Here is a 15,685-nt window from a genome sequence, read left to right as displayed (position 1 = left end):
GGAAACGTCGAACCCTCACCAGAATATTTCTTCTTTGAGTATAAAAATCTAAGTTTCCACTTATTTAGTCATCATTCAGGCACAGCATGTTCAAGAACATTCAATCAGAGAATCTTTTCAATTTTTAACATGAATATACTTTGCCATAAGAACGCATTAAAAGAAACAGAAAATACAAGCAGGTCCTGCCTGAAAACCCGGACGCAATGTTGAGGGACACTTTACAACGAGCGAAATTGGCGGATAATTGCATTTGAGAGTTGGGGTCGTGCCCAGTTTTGTGGGCGGAGATTTGTTCAGCTGAAGAGTTTGATAGATGGACATAAAAGCTGGAGGAGACGGGATATATTGCAGTTATGTGGATAACTCACTTACACCCAAAATTCTGTGATCTTTTAAGGCACGTAATTGGTTTCCACCCAGATTATGAGTGTATCTGGGTGCAAATGCAGAGGAAACTCCAGGCCATACTCTTCCTATTTATTATATATAGGAATAGAAAATTTGTTCTGGAATGCACTGCCTGAAAGCGTGGTGGAAGCAGATTCAGTAGTAAATTTCAAATAAATACATGAAGGGGAAAAAATTTGCAGGGCAATGGGGAAAGAGCAGGAGAGTGGGACTAATTGGATAGCTAATTTCAAAAGAGCTGGCACAGGCACGATGGGCTGAATGGCCTCATCCTGTGCTGTATAATTCTATGACAAGAATATCTTAATGCTTAAAGTAATGTTTTTATTTTTAGTGCTCTGGATGCAGAAGTCTGCTGCTAGAAGTACATATTAGGAGTTTGGGACTGTGTCACCCATGAATTTCCGTCTATAAAATGAACACATAGAAAATTCCTGATGTGTTCTCCCAGCATGCAAAGCACTGCATTGCGAGCTCAGCTGTCCTTGAATTTGCACAGGGATGTGATCCCAGGAGTTACACTGGGATCGCGACTGCTGGTGCCTTCCAGCACTGAACCTGCTAGAGTACGTGAAGGGATAATTACTAGTCCTAGCCCTTTTCGGGCTACCCCAGATCAGGCGTATTCCCCAGACGCTCACCTTCAACTAAAGTTAAAGATAGCCAAATTCTATAAGATGCTTAATTGGGCCTAAAGGTTCAGACTATCTCTCCCGAAAGGAAAGAAATGTTGTGAAGATGTTACCGTCCTCCGGATAGCACTTTTAATAAGTTTAACTAGACTGTAACCTTCTGGATATTAGGAGGGTCCGGAATCCCCTCCAGAATTCTGCAACTCCTCACAAAAGAGTGTACAGAAATTGAGTTTGCGAGATTGATACAGAAATACTACTTGAGACAATTGTAAAAATATATAGATTTATTTAAGAGCCGACATACAGTTAACAGCTGTTGATTCAATCACAACATTAACAGTTCAAAAATAAATAGCTTACATTTCTTATCCTCAGAGATCCTTATTCTCAAATCTTAACTTCGTACATTTTTACACTTCTTATTCTTAATTCTAATCCAGGATATCCACCAAAATCAAATACCTTGATTATCCGAGACTCAAGAGTTGTAGGCTTACAGAGTGGTTTTGAAGCCGAGAATCGCTTGCCTCTTCCCAGTGACTTCTGACTGTCTATCTGAAAAACTCTTATTTTTATACCATTTTTTTAGTGGTTTATCCTTTGAAGTTTTCTGCTGATGTAAGCTAATTATCTTTATTCATTTTCCTGTTGACTTTTTTCTATTCTTACTGTCAATTTAGCCGTTAACTTTTAGAATCCTGTCTCTGTGTTTAGATGTTTCAAAAACGTATCATAATATGGTTATTACAGATTTATCTCTTTGATGCCATTCTCACAAAGATCTTTCATTCAATTCTTAATATTGGCTTAATTGGTTATTAGCAGACGTTGTGATTCTGTGGTGTTCCAAGTTCAATACAAAAGCCATGTGATTGCTTGGTGCATCTATTGAAGTCATATCTTCAAAGTGTTCTGTTGGTATCATATTTACTACATGTAAATTAAAAACACTTCAACCAGGGTGTTTCATGCATTTCTAGCTATCTCAATTGGTTGCATATATAATCTTATATGTTTCCTGTCTTTCATGTGATGTTACATTTACGAAGGCACATGGTTTTTTTAATATTCTGTGTTTCTGTTTCCGAGTGTTAGTTTTTAACACTTTACTTGGGTCATTCCATTGTGTTTCTCCCAAATTCCAGACCTTCTGGAACCGCCAAACTGCTATTTCAATAGGGCCATTGTTTTAGCATTAACAATCAATTCCCATTTCAAAAGCCTGTGTTGTTTTTACAGCTTGTGTTATCAAACCACCCCATCTCAGAAGCCTGTTTTGACACAGCTTGTGTCGCCAAGGCTTTCGATTTTTAAACTCAGTATATCATGTATTAATAAAATCAGAAATCTGTTCATATGATGGTGTATCTCTTGGAATATGGCTTATTCCGTCACATACGCAGGGTGAGGGCATCACATTTTCTTGGGCCTGGCAGGTGCGCAAGTCACTATGAGCGCATCTTGGGTGCCTGCCAGTCAACACAAGATGGAAGCTGTGGCGCTTTGCTGCTATCTGAGGTGATTCCCCCCCCCCCACCCCCCAACGAAACTGGAAAAACTATTTCAAAAAGAAAATACTGCAGATGCTGGAAATCTGAAATAAAAACAGAAAATGCTGGAGATACTCAGCAGGTCAGGCAGCCTCTGTGAAGACAGAAACAGAGTTACGTTTCAGGTCGATGACCTTTCATCAGAACTGGAAAAAAGCAGGAAATGGAACAGGTTTTTAAGCAAGTTTAGGGGCTGGGAAATGGGGGAGGGGATGAAAAAACAAAAGGGAAGGTCTGTGATAGGATAGAAGGCAGGAGAAGTTAAGAGACATTAAGAGATGTTCAAGGCAAAAGGAGATGGTAATGGGACAGGTTGAGAAACAAAGGATGGCTCTAGATGAAGTGTGAATTGCGCTGGCAGAATGAAAGACAGCTGCCATGTGGGAGAGAAGACCCCAACCCACTTACAAAGAAGGTTGACAATAAATGTTAAATGGATACCTTACCTTGGGGGCCCACTTGCACCATCAGGAGGTTGGTATGCCTCACCTCACTGGTGTGCTGGCCTCCACACATATGCTGCATCCCACTGAGGCTGGCTCATGGTCTACTTTGTGGGCATCCTGCTGAACTCCTGCTGAAGTAACAGCAGGAGTTCACTGGAATGCCTGCTCATTTTTAGAGTTGAAAATTTAGATTCCTAGGGCTAGATTTTCAGTATAGACAGTTTTGGGGCGCTAAGCTTAGCGCCCGCCCCAAAGTAGCGCCCCGTTGCCGGAAATTCAGTGGCTTCGCCCTAAGAGGTTGGTGGAGTGCTAAAAGGGGCGTTCCACTAGTATCTTTAGGCGCTAAGCCGGCGGTGGAGAGCGCAACACCCGAGCTCGGGCGCAGCGCACGGCAGACACTCTGGTGCCAGTCAGCTCTTAAAGGGGAAGGGTGCATGTGGTTTTTTTCAAAGGCAAAGTCTGGGGAGGAGGATGAGGATGAGGATGATGAGGATGAGGATGAGGATGAGGATGAGGATGAGATGATGATTGATGATTGTTGTTGTTGTTGTTGTGGTGGCCGGAAACATAAATACACCGTTCACAACAACACACTGGATACTTCCACACAACACATGCCGAGTGCCTTTTATAGGAGTGCCCTTTAATTTGCGCTCCCCAGGGTGTGTTGCGTTCCATTTTACAAACGCTCTGGACGCCAGCCGCACAATGGGGCGGTCCAACTGAAGTTTGGATTCGGGGCGGCCAAAGGGCGTTGCACGAGGATGTGACGTCATTTTCTGCGCGCGCATCCGGGCGGCCGCTAAACTTTGCGCCGGCGCTAACGGGCAACTTAATTTGGGGCGGGGCGCAAACTGCGCTGCGCCCAGGCGCTACACGTATAGCGCCCGAAAATCACTTCTCTTAAGGCGCTAACTGCTGGCGCAAGCAACTGAAAATCTAGCCCCTGGAGCCTTGATTGGTCACATTTTTGTCTGTAGTTGCTTCCAATTCTACATTTATTTTAAAAGATTTCTGTATATACACAATCATTATAGCTTTGTAGACAGAAACTAGTAGATATTCAGAATAACTCACCAAATTTGCCACCGTTTTCACCATTCACCACCATAAGGTGAGTAGAATGATGCTAACATAATGAGGGAGATTTTGCAAGGCTCTTCTCCCAGCTTAGTGAAAGTGGATCAGAAGATACAGGCTACAATATTTTAGCCCCATCTCTGCTACTGCACTTGTCAATAGCAGGAACACGTGCCAGGAGCAGGGGTTTGTAAATATAGCAATAAAAGTAAGATGATATGCAAATAATGCACAAGTCCGTGCATTTCAGATAAGAGTAGATATTAATAACCAACAAACTTCAAGAAAGTATGTAATTTGAAATGGCCATTTGGTCCATCAAGCCATTTATATATAATTCATACTTTCATCTGTTCTATCGTAATTGTTAAAAAAAACAGCTAACAGTGCTGCTACTGAAGTAATCCTTTCCAAGATGAATCATTGGAAATCTTACTGTTAGTTGGTAAAAATTCAGCAAAATTCAGCAGTTAAGATGACTTCATTCCACTTTAGTATTCCCTGTAGGAATGTAAACTCTTGTTCCATTATTGTTGGCACTCAATATGTATTATTTCTTTATTAGCACTATTTAATTGAAAAATGTACTCACTGTATCTAATATTAGAGCCAAATGGCCTCCATCTGTGCTGCAATTTCTATGATTCTATTAGATGCCTTACCAGAAAAGATTACTGGACAGTAGGCTTCAATTTTCTTTCAGACCTTGGGGTTAATTTTAACTTAGGATGTTGAATTGGCCCCAGGTGGGCAGGGCGACCGTGATGTTCATCCACACCATCATATCTTACCTGCATGAGCACTAATACAGAGACAGCCACTTGGGAGGAAGTAGTTAGTGAGTCAAAAGGGTTTTTACCACATGAAGCACTGAACACTCGTGAGCCTGAGGTCCCGGGAGTAGAAACAGCCTCATCTGCCTTGGAAGGTGGAGCCAGGAGACCCAGATCTTAGAGACCCAGTGTTCAAAAGAGCTATGATTAGGGAGCATTGATCTCATGTGGAGGCAGTGGAAATGGTTTCCATGCCTGTGGTTGAAATGATGGAGAAGTAGGAGGTGTCAATAATGTACAGCTACACATTTTAGGAAGACTCTCATAATATACAGAATACCCTGGAGGACATTAGTGGCTTATGGAGTGGCAGCTATCACTCCATCAGTAGACGCCTTGAGGGTCAGCTTAAATGCCATACCAGGGTTTTTTCCATTCCAGGGTTTTAAAGGAAGTAGGTGAGCACATCGCAGATGCCCTAACTATAATCTTCCAAAGTTCTCTCGCTTCAGGAACCATTCCTTTAGATTGTAAGATTGTGCATGTCACTCTGCTATTTATCCTATCATCTGTTGTTGGGAAATTACTAGAGTCTACAATTAAGGATAGGGTGACTGAACACCTTGAAAATTTTCATCTGATCAGAGAGAGCCAGCATATAAAGGGTAGGTCTTGCCTGACGAACCTGATTGAATTTTTTGAAGAGGTGACTAAAGTTGTGGACAGGAAAATTTCTATAGATGCTATTTATATGGACTTCCTGAAGGCATTTGATAAAGTCCCACATAAGAGATTGTTAACTAAGGTTGAAGCCCATGGAATTGAAGGCAAATTATTGACCTGGTTAGGTAATTGGCTGAGCAGCAGGAGACAGAGTAAGGTACTCTAATTGGCAGGATGTGACTAGTGGTGTCCCGCAGGGATCTGTGTTGGGGCCTCAACTATTCACAGTATTTATTAACGACTTGGCTAATGGGATAGAAAGCCACATATCCAAATTTGCCGATGACACAAAGATAGGCGGCATGGTAGGCAGTGTAGATGGAAGCATAAAATTACAAAGGGATATTGATAGATTAAGTGAATGGGCAAAACTGTGGCAAATGGATTTCAATGTAGGCAAATGTGAGGTCATCCACTTTGGATCTAAAAAGGATAGAACAGGGTACTTTTTAAATGGTGAAAAGCTAAAAACAGTGGAGGTCCAAAGAGATTTGGGGTCCAGGTACATAGATCATTAAAATGTCATGAACAGTACAGAAAATAATCAAAAAGGCTAATGGAATGCTGGCCTTTATATCTAGAGGACTAGAGTACAAGGGGGTAGAAGTTATGCTGCAGCTATACAAAACCCTGGTTAGACCACACCTGGAGTACTGTGAGCAGTTCTGGGCACCACACCTTAGCAAGGATATATTGGCCTTGGAGGGAGTGCAGTGTAGGTTTACCAGACTGATACCCGGACTTCAAGGGTTAAGTTACAAGGAGAGATTATTCAAACTAGGGTATTAGAAGATTAAGGGGTGATTTGATCGAAGTTTTCAAGATATTAAGGGGAACAGATAGGGTAGATAGAGAGAAACTATTTCCACTGGTTGGGGATTCTAGGACTAGGGGGCATAATCTGAAAATTAGAGCCAGACCTTTCAGGAGTGAAATTAGGAAACATTTCTACACACAAAGGGTGGTAGCAGTTTGGAACTCTCTTCTGCAAACTGCAATTGATGTTAGATCAATTGTTAATTTTAAATCTGAGATTAATAGATTTTTGTTAATCAAAGGTATTAAGGGATATGGAACAAAGGAGAGTATACAGAGTTAGGCTGCAGATCAGCCATGATCTCATTGAATGGTGGAACATGCTCAAGGGGCTAAATGGCCTACTCCTGTTCCTATGTTCCTATACTTTCATAGGGCATCCCTGATTGAGACTAACCAATCTGTAGTGACACCAACCAGTAGTATCTCTGACTCTGAATCCAGGAGTGTGATGGAATACTCTCCACTTGCCTGGATGAGTGCAGCACCAACAACACTCAAGAAGCTCGACACCATCCAGGACAAAGCAGCCCATTTGATTGGCACCCCATCCACCACCTTAAACATCCACTCCCTCCACCACCGGCGTACCATGGCTGCAGTGTGTACCATCTACAAGATGCACTGCAGCAACTCGCCAAGGCTTCTTCGGCAGCACCTCCCAAACCCGCGACCTCTTCCACCTAGAAGGACAAGGGCAGCAGGTGCATGGGAACAACACCACCTCTAAGTTCCCCTCCAAGTCACACACCATCCTGACTTAGAAATATATCGCCGATCCTTCATCATCGCTGGGTCAAAATCCTGGAACTCCCTACCTAACAGCTCTGTAGGAGTACCTTCACCACACGGACTGCAGCAGTTCAAGAAGGTGGCTCACCACCACCTTCTCAAGGTCAACTAGGGATGGGCAATAAATGCTGGCCTTGTCAGTGATGCCCACATACCATAAGCAAATTTTAAAAAAGCATCAGTGATCTGCAAGGAGTGGCCACAAATGGTGTTGTCTCTCCAGAGACTCGCAGTGGACCTGCTTCCTTAAGGCCCTCTCCAATGTCACATGAGGGAGCTATAGACATAGGCCCACTATCCTTTGACACTGCCAGAGAAAAACTGCCAGAAGCTGATCCCTCTCAGATAAGCTGCTTCACTGAGATGACAGTCACCTCAAGCCTCTAAGACTCCAGGGAAGTCGTCCCAGCCATCCACTGCTCAACCTTGTCTCACTTGGAGCACCTCATACAAGTAGTAGGCTCTGTGTTAGAGCAACTAAAGTAGCTGGCACAAAGGGTGGACACAGTATGAAGAAGCATTGAATATAGGTTGTATGGATTGTTTGACACCTTTGTGAATGTTGTTCTGCAAATTAAACATGGCTTGACTACATAGAGTTCTACATTCATTTATATATAACTTGCAACTTTTCACAGTGCAATGATGGGAGATGAACTGTAAACTTCTATCTTATGAAGGAAATAGGCAGAAGTCTTTAACAGTGAGGAACTTTGGGAGGGTTTGGGGGAGGGGAGGAATGTGTGAATTGACTTTATTTAATGTGTCATCTTTTATTTATTGAAAGCACTGGGCTACAATTTGTGTCCTTTCTCTGGCTACTGGCTATCCTGTTCCATGTCCTCTCCTTCCTGTGCAGCCTCCTCATCTCCCCCTCCCCCAACAATATCCGTAAGCAGTAAGACTTTCTTCATTGCGATTTTATGTAATCCACAGCAAGCTACAATGACTGTGGAGACTCTTGCTGAGCTGTATTTTAGGACAATTGTCACCTCCTTTCTGCAATGGTGAGCTGCTGCCTGACTGATGTAGCAAAGGTGCATGGAAGGAAACAGTGACTAATAAATTCACGGCAGTGGTGGCTTTGACTGGTATAGACAATGCTGTTCTTCTGGTGGAAATAAGCTGTTCCAGTACAGCTACAACACTGGCATCTATCTGACAATGTGGAAAACTGCCTCTTATGTTCATTAATAAATTGACATTCTTATTATGAACACAGCTAGCTTCTAGCTAGTCATTTATTCAGTACACGTTCTCTAGGTACAGTATCTGTAGAGATGCAGCATGTGTGCTCCTGTGTGCAGGCTGCCATCTTGACTGTTGCCTTGTGGGTAGCCTAGTGCCTCATGGGTAATGTAGTCTTAATATCTATACAGCTGGGTAGTGTAGTCTTGTACATACAGCTCTACACAGCTCTACGGCTCCACCTAGTGTGCACTATAGAATGACATGTTATTGATCGTTACATTCCCCCTTTGAGGTTTAACAAAATCAATATCAATCAACTTTCAAGAAAACAATAAAGATAATATCAGTAACACTTTTGTTAGTGCTCTATAAACATAAACATTTTCAAAACAGTCAACACATTTGCAAAGCTTTACATTGTACTCGAAGATTAAGTCTATCAGGCTATTTTACTTCACGTGTCGATCTTCTCAACACGGGTAAGTCTGATGTGTCTTCATGAGATTGTTCTGGCGGTGAATGACAAGATGCAGTTGCGGCATTGTCATCAATCTGCTCTTGTATAGATCGAGGTCTCCTTGCGATCTTTGCTTGGAGAGGGTTTCAGTGTTTCCTTCACTCTTCATGCCATAACTCTCAATGTAGTCAATGCACTCTCGAAAAACTGCTGGCAGCTGGATCCCATCATACAGCATGGTCCTCTCAGCAGCCTCGGCTAATGGAGCACCAAAGATTGGCCTGAGGGAAGAAGGAGTATCCACCGGAACTGCTTCCTGCTCTGGTGCAGGCTTCTTCTTTTTCTTTTTCTCTTTCCACTGCTTAACAACATCTGCTGCGGTTATATCTTTGGACTTTTTCTCCTTGTGTTTTTCCTCTTTGCACTTTTCTTCCTTTGGCTTCTCTTTGACCTTAAAGTCTTCTTCTTTCTTCTTGGAGAAACTAGGCTTTTTGAAGACATGGATACTGTTGTGTCCGTGTGTTAATAGAGACACTGAAGACAGGAGTTGGTTTCACAGGTGTTTACTGAACAAAGTCTGGAGGGGAACTAACTGATACAACACAATATACAGGCTTATATAGCCCGAGTGGCCATTACCAGCATTACAGTACACAGGGGGCTCTTAGAGGCACATACACTACAATTCCTCCCCTTTTAGCCAACCAGTACATAATATTGTAAGTAATCATTAATTATATGTTACAAGAAAAATAATCTACACATTGCTGCAGTTAATCAATTATAAGTCAGTCTCTCTGGAGGCTTCCTGACTCGGTCCGGATAACGCCTCGGTGGTGTAGTAGTTTCTGGTGGTGTAGTAGGTTCTTTTGGCAAGGCTGATTCGGCTTGAATGCCAGTGTCGGGTTCATTGGGTTCCAGTATCACCGGATCGGAGGTAGATACAATGGGTATCTCTACTTCATCATTAGGCGTATAGAGTTGTGGTGCAGGTTGTCCCTTTTCGGATGACTCTATGATTTGGTCAGCATGGCACCTTATTATGCTTTCTCCGATGTCCACGGTCTACATCAGCGGTCCTAGTCATGTGCAGATAGTTCCAGGCTGCCATTTCTCGGTACGGTAGTCCCGGGCCAAAACTTGTTGACCTATCTGGAAGGTTCTAGTTGGCCTTTCATTCATGCCTTGAAATTGCCGGATCTCCACGTCCCTTCTGATGTTTGGCTTGATCAAATCCAGCCGGCATCTTAGGCTTCTATTGAAGAAGAACATCATGGCGGGAGTTTGGTTTGTAACCATATGTGTTGCATTCCTGTATGCAAACAAGAAGTTATCCACCTTATGCTGAAGTTTTATGTCTTCATTACCCATGGCCTTTATGGCCTTCTTGAAGGTCTGGACAAACCTTTCAGCCAATCCATTGGTGGTGGGATGGTATGGGGCGGACGTGTAGTGCTTAACCCCATTGTTTTTTAAGAACTTCCTGAATTCTTCGGACACAAATTGCGGTCCATTATCAGAACAGATCTGTTCAGGCAGCCCATTCCTGGCAAATATGGTCCTTAATACTGTGATGGTTTTTTCCGTGGTGGTGGAAGACATCTTTATTACCTCCGGCCACTTGGAGTGTGCATCAACCGCGATTAAGAACATTGAGTCCATAAATGGACCAGCAAAGTTGATGTGTACCCTTTGCCAGGGAGATGAGGGCCACTCCCATGGATGTAGAGGGGCTTGGGGTGGAGCGTTTTGGACCTTCTGGCATCCTAGGCAGCTCTTGGTCATTTCTTCGATGTCTCCATCGATACCTGGCCACCATACAAACGGCCTGGCTAGGTTCTTCATTTTCACTCCACCCAGATGCCCTTCGTGAAGCTCCTTTAGCACTTTATCCTGGAGTTTGGGTGGAATCACCACTCTGGATCCACACATCAAGGTTCCTCGGCACACTGACAGCTGTTCTCTTCTTTGCGAGAATGCTGGCAATAGTGGTTCGCCATGTGCTGGCCATCCCTTCACTGTTAAATCGTAGACTCGTGAGAGAGTCGGGTCATTTCTAGTTTCCCTTTCAATGGCAGAATTTGTTACTGGTAGACATTCGACTATGGTAGAGTGGAAAATCTCCACTGGGTCTACTGTAGGTGCTTCTTCTACCGTTGGCAATGGTAGGCGTGATAAACCGTCAGCATTCCCATGCTGTTTTGATCCTTTGTATTCTATGTTATAATGGTGTGCCCCTAGAAAAAGGGACCACCTCTGTAGCCTTTGCGCTGTCATAATGGGAACACCCTTTTTAGGGTTGAATATGGAGACGACGGGTTGATGGTCAGTCAACAAGGTAAATTTTTGTCCGTGTAGGTAATGGTTGAATTTCTTCACTCCCCATACCAGGCTGAGTGCTTCCCTGTCGATTTGGGCATAGTTACGCTCAGCTGAGTTCAATGAGCGTGACGCAAAAGCTATCGGCCGTTCCGAGCCATCAGGGAATTTATGCGATAATACTGCTCCTACGCCGTAAGGGGATGCATCGCACGCCAGTCTGATTGGCAGTGATGGGTTGTAATGAGCCAAAACTTCTTTGGACGTGATTAAGTCTTTGCATTTATGGAAGGCACGTTTACAGTCTTCGCTCCATTTCCAAATTACTCTTGTTTGTAGCAGTTCATTAAGAGGGTGTAGAAGAGTTGATAAGTTCGGTAAAAATTTATGATAGTAAATTATTAATCCCAGGAACGACCTTAATTGTGAAACATTTTCAGGTGCTGGGGCTTTTATGACCGCTCCAATTTTTTCAGGTGACTTATGCAACCCTTCCTTATTAATTATGTGGCCACAATATGATATTGATTCTGGAAAAATTCGCACTTGGTGCGATTTGCTCGTAGGCCCCGTTCTCTCAGCCTAGTGAGCACCTGCTCCAAATTGACAAGGTGCTCGTTGTCGTTTTCTCCTGTTACAATGATGTCGTCTAGGTAGCATTGAGTTCCCGGAATCCCTTGGAGGACTTGCTCCATAGCTCTTTGCCAGATAGCTGGAGCGGATGCTACTCCGAAAACCAGTCGATTGTACTGGTACAGGCCTTTGTGTGTATTTATCGTGAGATACTTTTTCGAGGCCTCTTCAACCTCCATCTGTAGATATGCCTGTGCCAAGTCAATTTTGGTGAAACGTTTCCCTCCGGATAGTGAGGCGAAAATATCTTCTATCCTCGGAAGAGGATACTGTACCGTGTGAAGCACCGGGTTTACAGTCACCTTGAAGTCTCCACAGATGCGAATTTTTCTCTGTTCTTCAGATTTATCATTATTCAACGTTTTCTTCATGACTAGGACGATGGGTGTTGCCCACTCGCTCCAATCTATTTTGGATAATACGCCTGCCTTTTCCAAATTCTCCAGCTCTGCCTCGACTGCTAGATGAATTGCGTATGGCACCGGTCTTGCCTTAAAAAACTTGGGAATTGCCGCATCTTCCACTTTTATTGAGGCGGTGATGCCTTTCAAGGTTCCTAGTTTCTCTTGAAACACTTCTTTGGCGTTGGCCAAGATGTCTTTTAATCGTTCAGGTATGACGTCATCATCGTTTTTTTCCTTACTGGTCACCATCAGTGCCTGAATGGAGTGCCAGTCTAAACGTATTTTCCTGATCCATTCACGTCCCAACAGCAGTGGACCACCATCTTGTAGAACGTATAAATACAACTTTTGTATTTCCTTGCTGTTGTATACAACAGGCACCCTTATTTTTCCTTTGGGGTATACTTTCTGCCCCGTATATGTTTTCAAGATAATGGATGTGTCTTTTAAAGGTATATGCGGAAATAGCCGCTCGTAATCCCGTCGATTTATGACGGTCAGAGCTGATCCTGTATCTAGCACCATTTTAACTGGGGACCCTGCTATCGTGAGGGTAACCCAAATGGTCTGGTAATCTTCTTTGGCAATTACATTATGTAATTTGAGACAGCTTAGTCTCTTGTTTTCGAAGTCGCTATCGCTCTTCTGGTCTTCGGAGCTACTGTCCGTCATCATTTGTACCTTTCTGTACTTTTCTTTATTGATTTTTTTTTTCCTGTCCGTGGATTTTTTTTGTCCAGATCGGCATACCCGTGCAATGTGTCCAATCTTTCCGCATTGCCTGCATGCTTTGTCCTTGAACCAGCAGTCCCTCTGGTCATGGGTGGATCTGCCGCAGCGATAACATCTCTCAAAACCCTGTGTCATTTCATGGGTGCCGAAGTCCTGTGCCTTTTGTTGTATCTCTGCAGCTCCTCTTGCGGCTGCTTCGTATGATACAGCCATACTGAAAGCCTTGTCCAGTGTTAAATCTTTCTCAGAAAGCAGCCTTTTCTGTGTTCCTTCACTTAGGAGACCGCAGACGAATTTGTCTTGAAGATAATCTGCTAGTCCTGCCCCGAATTGGCAGTGCTTTGATAGCTTTCTTAATTCGGTGAGGTAATCAGCGTTACTTTCATTCTTGTGTTGATTCCTCTTGAAGAATTTGAATCGTTCCGCTATCAGCAGCAGTGTTGGGTTTAAGTGCTCCTGTAGGGTATCAACAATTTCTTTAAAATTCTTGTCCTTTGGTTTGGCTGGAGTGATTAAGTTTCGTAACAGCCCGTATGCCTTTGCGTCCATTAGATTTAGAAGTACTGATGCTTTTTTTTCATTTTCTATTCCATTTGCGGTGCAATATACCTCCACTCTTTCCACATATGTGGTCCAATCCTCTATATCATTATCAAAAGCATCAATATTGCCAGACTTAGGCATCCTGGAAAAAAAAATGGCTCTTCCCGTGCTTTTCTTTCTTTTCTGCAGAAAAGATATGGCACTTCCCGCGCTTCCCCGCCGCTGCTGCCGATGACAACGCTGTTTTCCGCGGGTTTCCCTTCCTGTTATTTATTTATTTACAGGTGGAGACTCGTTCCCGCCAGACTCTCTCTGCTAGGTCTGAACGCCGACCTGCTTGCAGCGCCGGCCGTCTCCCGAGTGCTCCCTCCCCTTCTGTTACTGCTTGCCTCCGCCTTCGCTGCTTGGCCTAGCTGCAGAGTAAGCCGCTGGAGCCCCAGCCCGACGCCCAGGAAGGATTATTGCAGTACCTGCCACCAGCTCGGCTAACTGGTGAAACCGCAGCTTTTTCTTTTTCTTCCTTTTCTTCAACTTTGGACACCAGAGGAATCGATGTCCTTGAGGTGCTGCCGAATTGCAGGTAAGTCCGTTTCCAATTCGTCGCCACTGTTGTGTCCGTGTGTTAATAGAGACACTGAAGACAGGAGTTGGTTTCACAGGTGTTTACTGAACAAAGTCTGGAGGGGAACTAACTGATACAACACAATATACAGGCTTATATAGCCCGAGTGGCCATTACCGGCATTACAGTACACAGGGGGCTCTTAAAGGCACATACACTACAGATACCCTTTGGCCTTTTCATCCTTGATGGGCTCTCTGCTTCATCACCTGAGTCATCTGGTCTGCTGATGGCACAGTTTATATGGTAGACTCTTTTGACCAGTTCTAAGTCCTCACAAGCTTTGTCACCTAGTATCGAATCAAGTCTTTCAGCCACAACAGAAAACATGAGATGATGCACTTTGTCTTTGACTGTCACTTTAAGTCTGCATACACCTAAGCTATCTATTTTCTGTCCATTATAGCTCTTTAGTAGTACTGACTTTTTCTGTATTTTGGGCTTTTCTTTCATATTTTTTATGTCACTCATACTGATTAAGTTTGCTTTTGCCCCAGTGTCTAGTTTCAAGGTAACTAATGCTCCATTTACCTGCAGTGGGATCATCCATTTGTCCTCTTTTACTGCATTAATTTTATGTTCAGCATTGTCCATTTCTGAGGGCTGCACATTTTCTGTATCCTTTTTGATATTGTCACTTGACACCATTCCTACAAAAAATGTCTCACTTAAATCAGTGTCCTCAATTACATTAACTCGTTGCCCTTTCATAGTTTTTACTTTTGAAAAGCATTGTTTGGCAAAGTGATTCTTTCCATTACACTTTGTGCACATTTTTCCAAACGCTGGGCATTGTCTTAACTGGTGTTTGTAACCACAGCGTTTACAATTTAAAATTTCATCCTCCGATTGCTTTTCATTTCTGTTCTGCCCACGTTTCTTCCCCTTGTAGGACACAGCACCGACAGCAGCATTATCACTCATTACAATCGCATCATTATTGATTTCACTGAAAGTCTTCGCGTGCTTTCGAGCTAGCTCGCTGGCTTGGCATATTTTCACTGCATTTTCCAAATTTAGTTCGGTTTCTCTCAACAGACGTTCCCTGACTTTTTTATCATGAATACCAAACACAATCTGGTCACGAATCATGGATGCTTTGAGCTCAGAGAAATTATATGTCTGTGCTTTCAGTTTCAGATCAGTTATAAAGCTATCAAAAGTCTCATTTTGCTGCTGTGTCCTTGAACAGAACATGTATCTTTCATAGGTCTCATTCTTTTTGGGAGAACAATGTGCATCAAATTTCTTTAGCACATCGTCTAATTTGTCTGTGTTCTCTGCTGGATTAAATACAAATGTATTAAATACCTCTATCGCCTGTGGGCCTGCAACCATAAGCAGCAACGCTATCTTCCTTGCGTCTGGCTTCGTACCGAATCCGATGGCTGCAATGTAGAGTTCGAATTGTTGTTTAAGAGTCTGCCAATTGTAGTCGACATTTCCTGTGAGTTTCAAACGCTCTGGTGGCTTCAAATTCTCCATGTCGCTTTTCACAATTTTCAGCAGATCTTTACCATCCTGGTACCATCTTATGTTCATTAATAAATTGACATTC

General features: G+C 43.2%; 1 protein-coding gene across 1 annotated transcript in view; it reads left to right on the top strand.

Moving 5' to 3' along the window:
* trpc4b (transient receptor potential cation channel, subfamily C, member 4b) overlaps positions 1-15,685 on the top strand; it is a 243,411-nt gene that overhangs the window by 150,063 nt on the left and 77,663 nt on the right. The gene's annotated exons all lie outside the window — the stretch shown is intronic.

This window comes from Somniosus microcephalus, chromosome 10 (genome assembly GCF_052327205.1).
Source record: "Somniosus microcephalus isolate GS21.2 chromosome 10, FLI_Smic_1.0, whole genome shotgun sequence".
NCBI lineage: Eukaryota > Metazoa > Chordata > Chondrichthyes > Squaliformes > Somniosidae > Somniosus > Somniosus microcephalus.
This window is presented reverse-complemented; position numbering and strand designations above follow the sequence as displayed.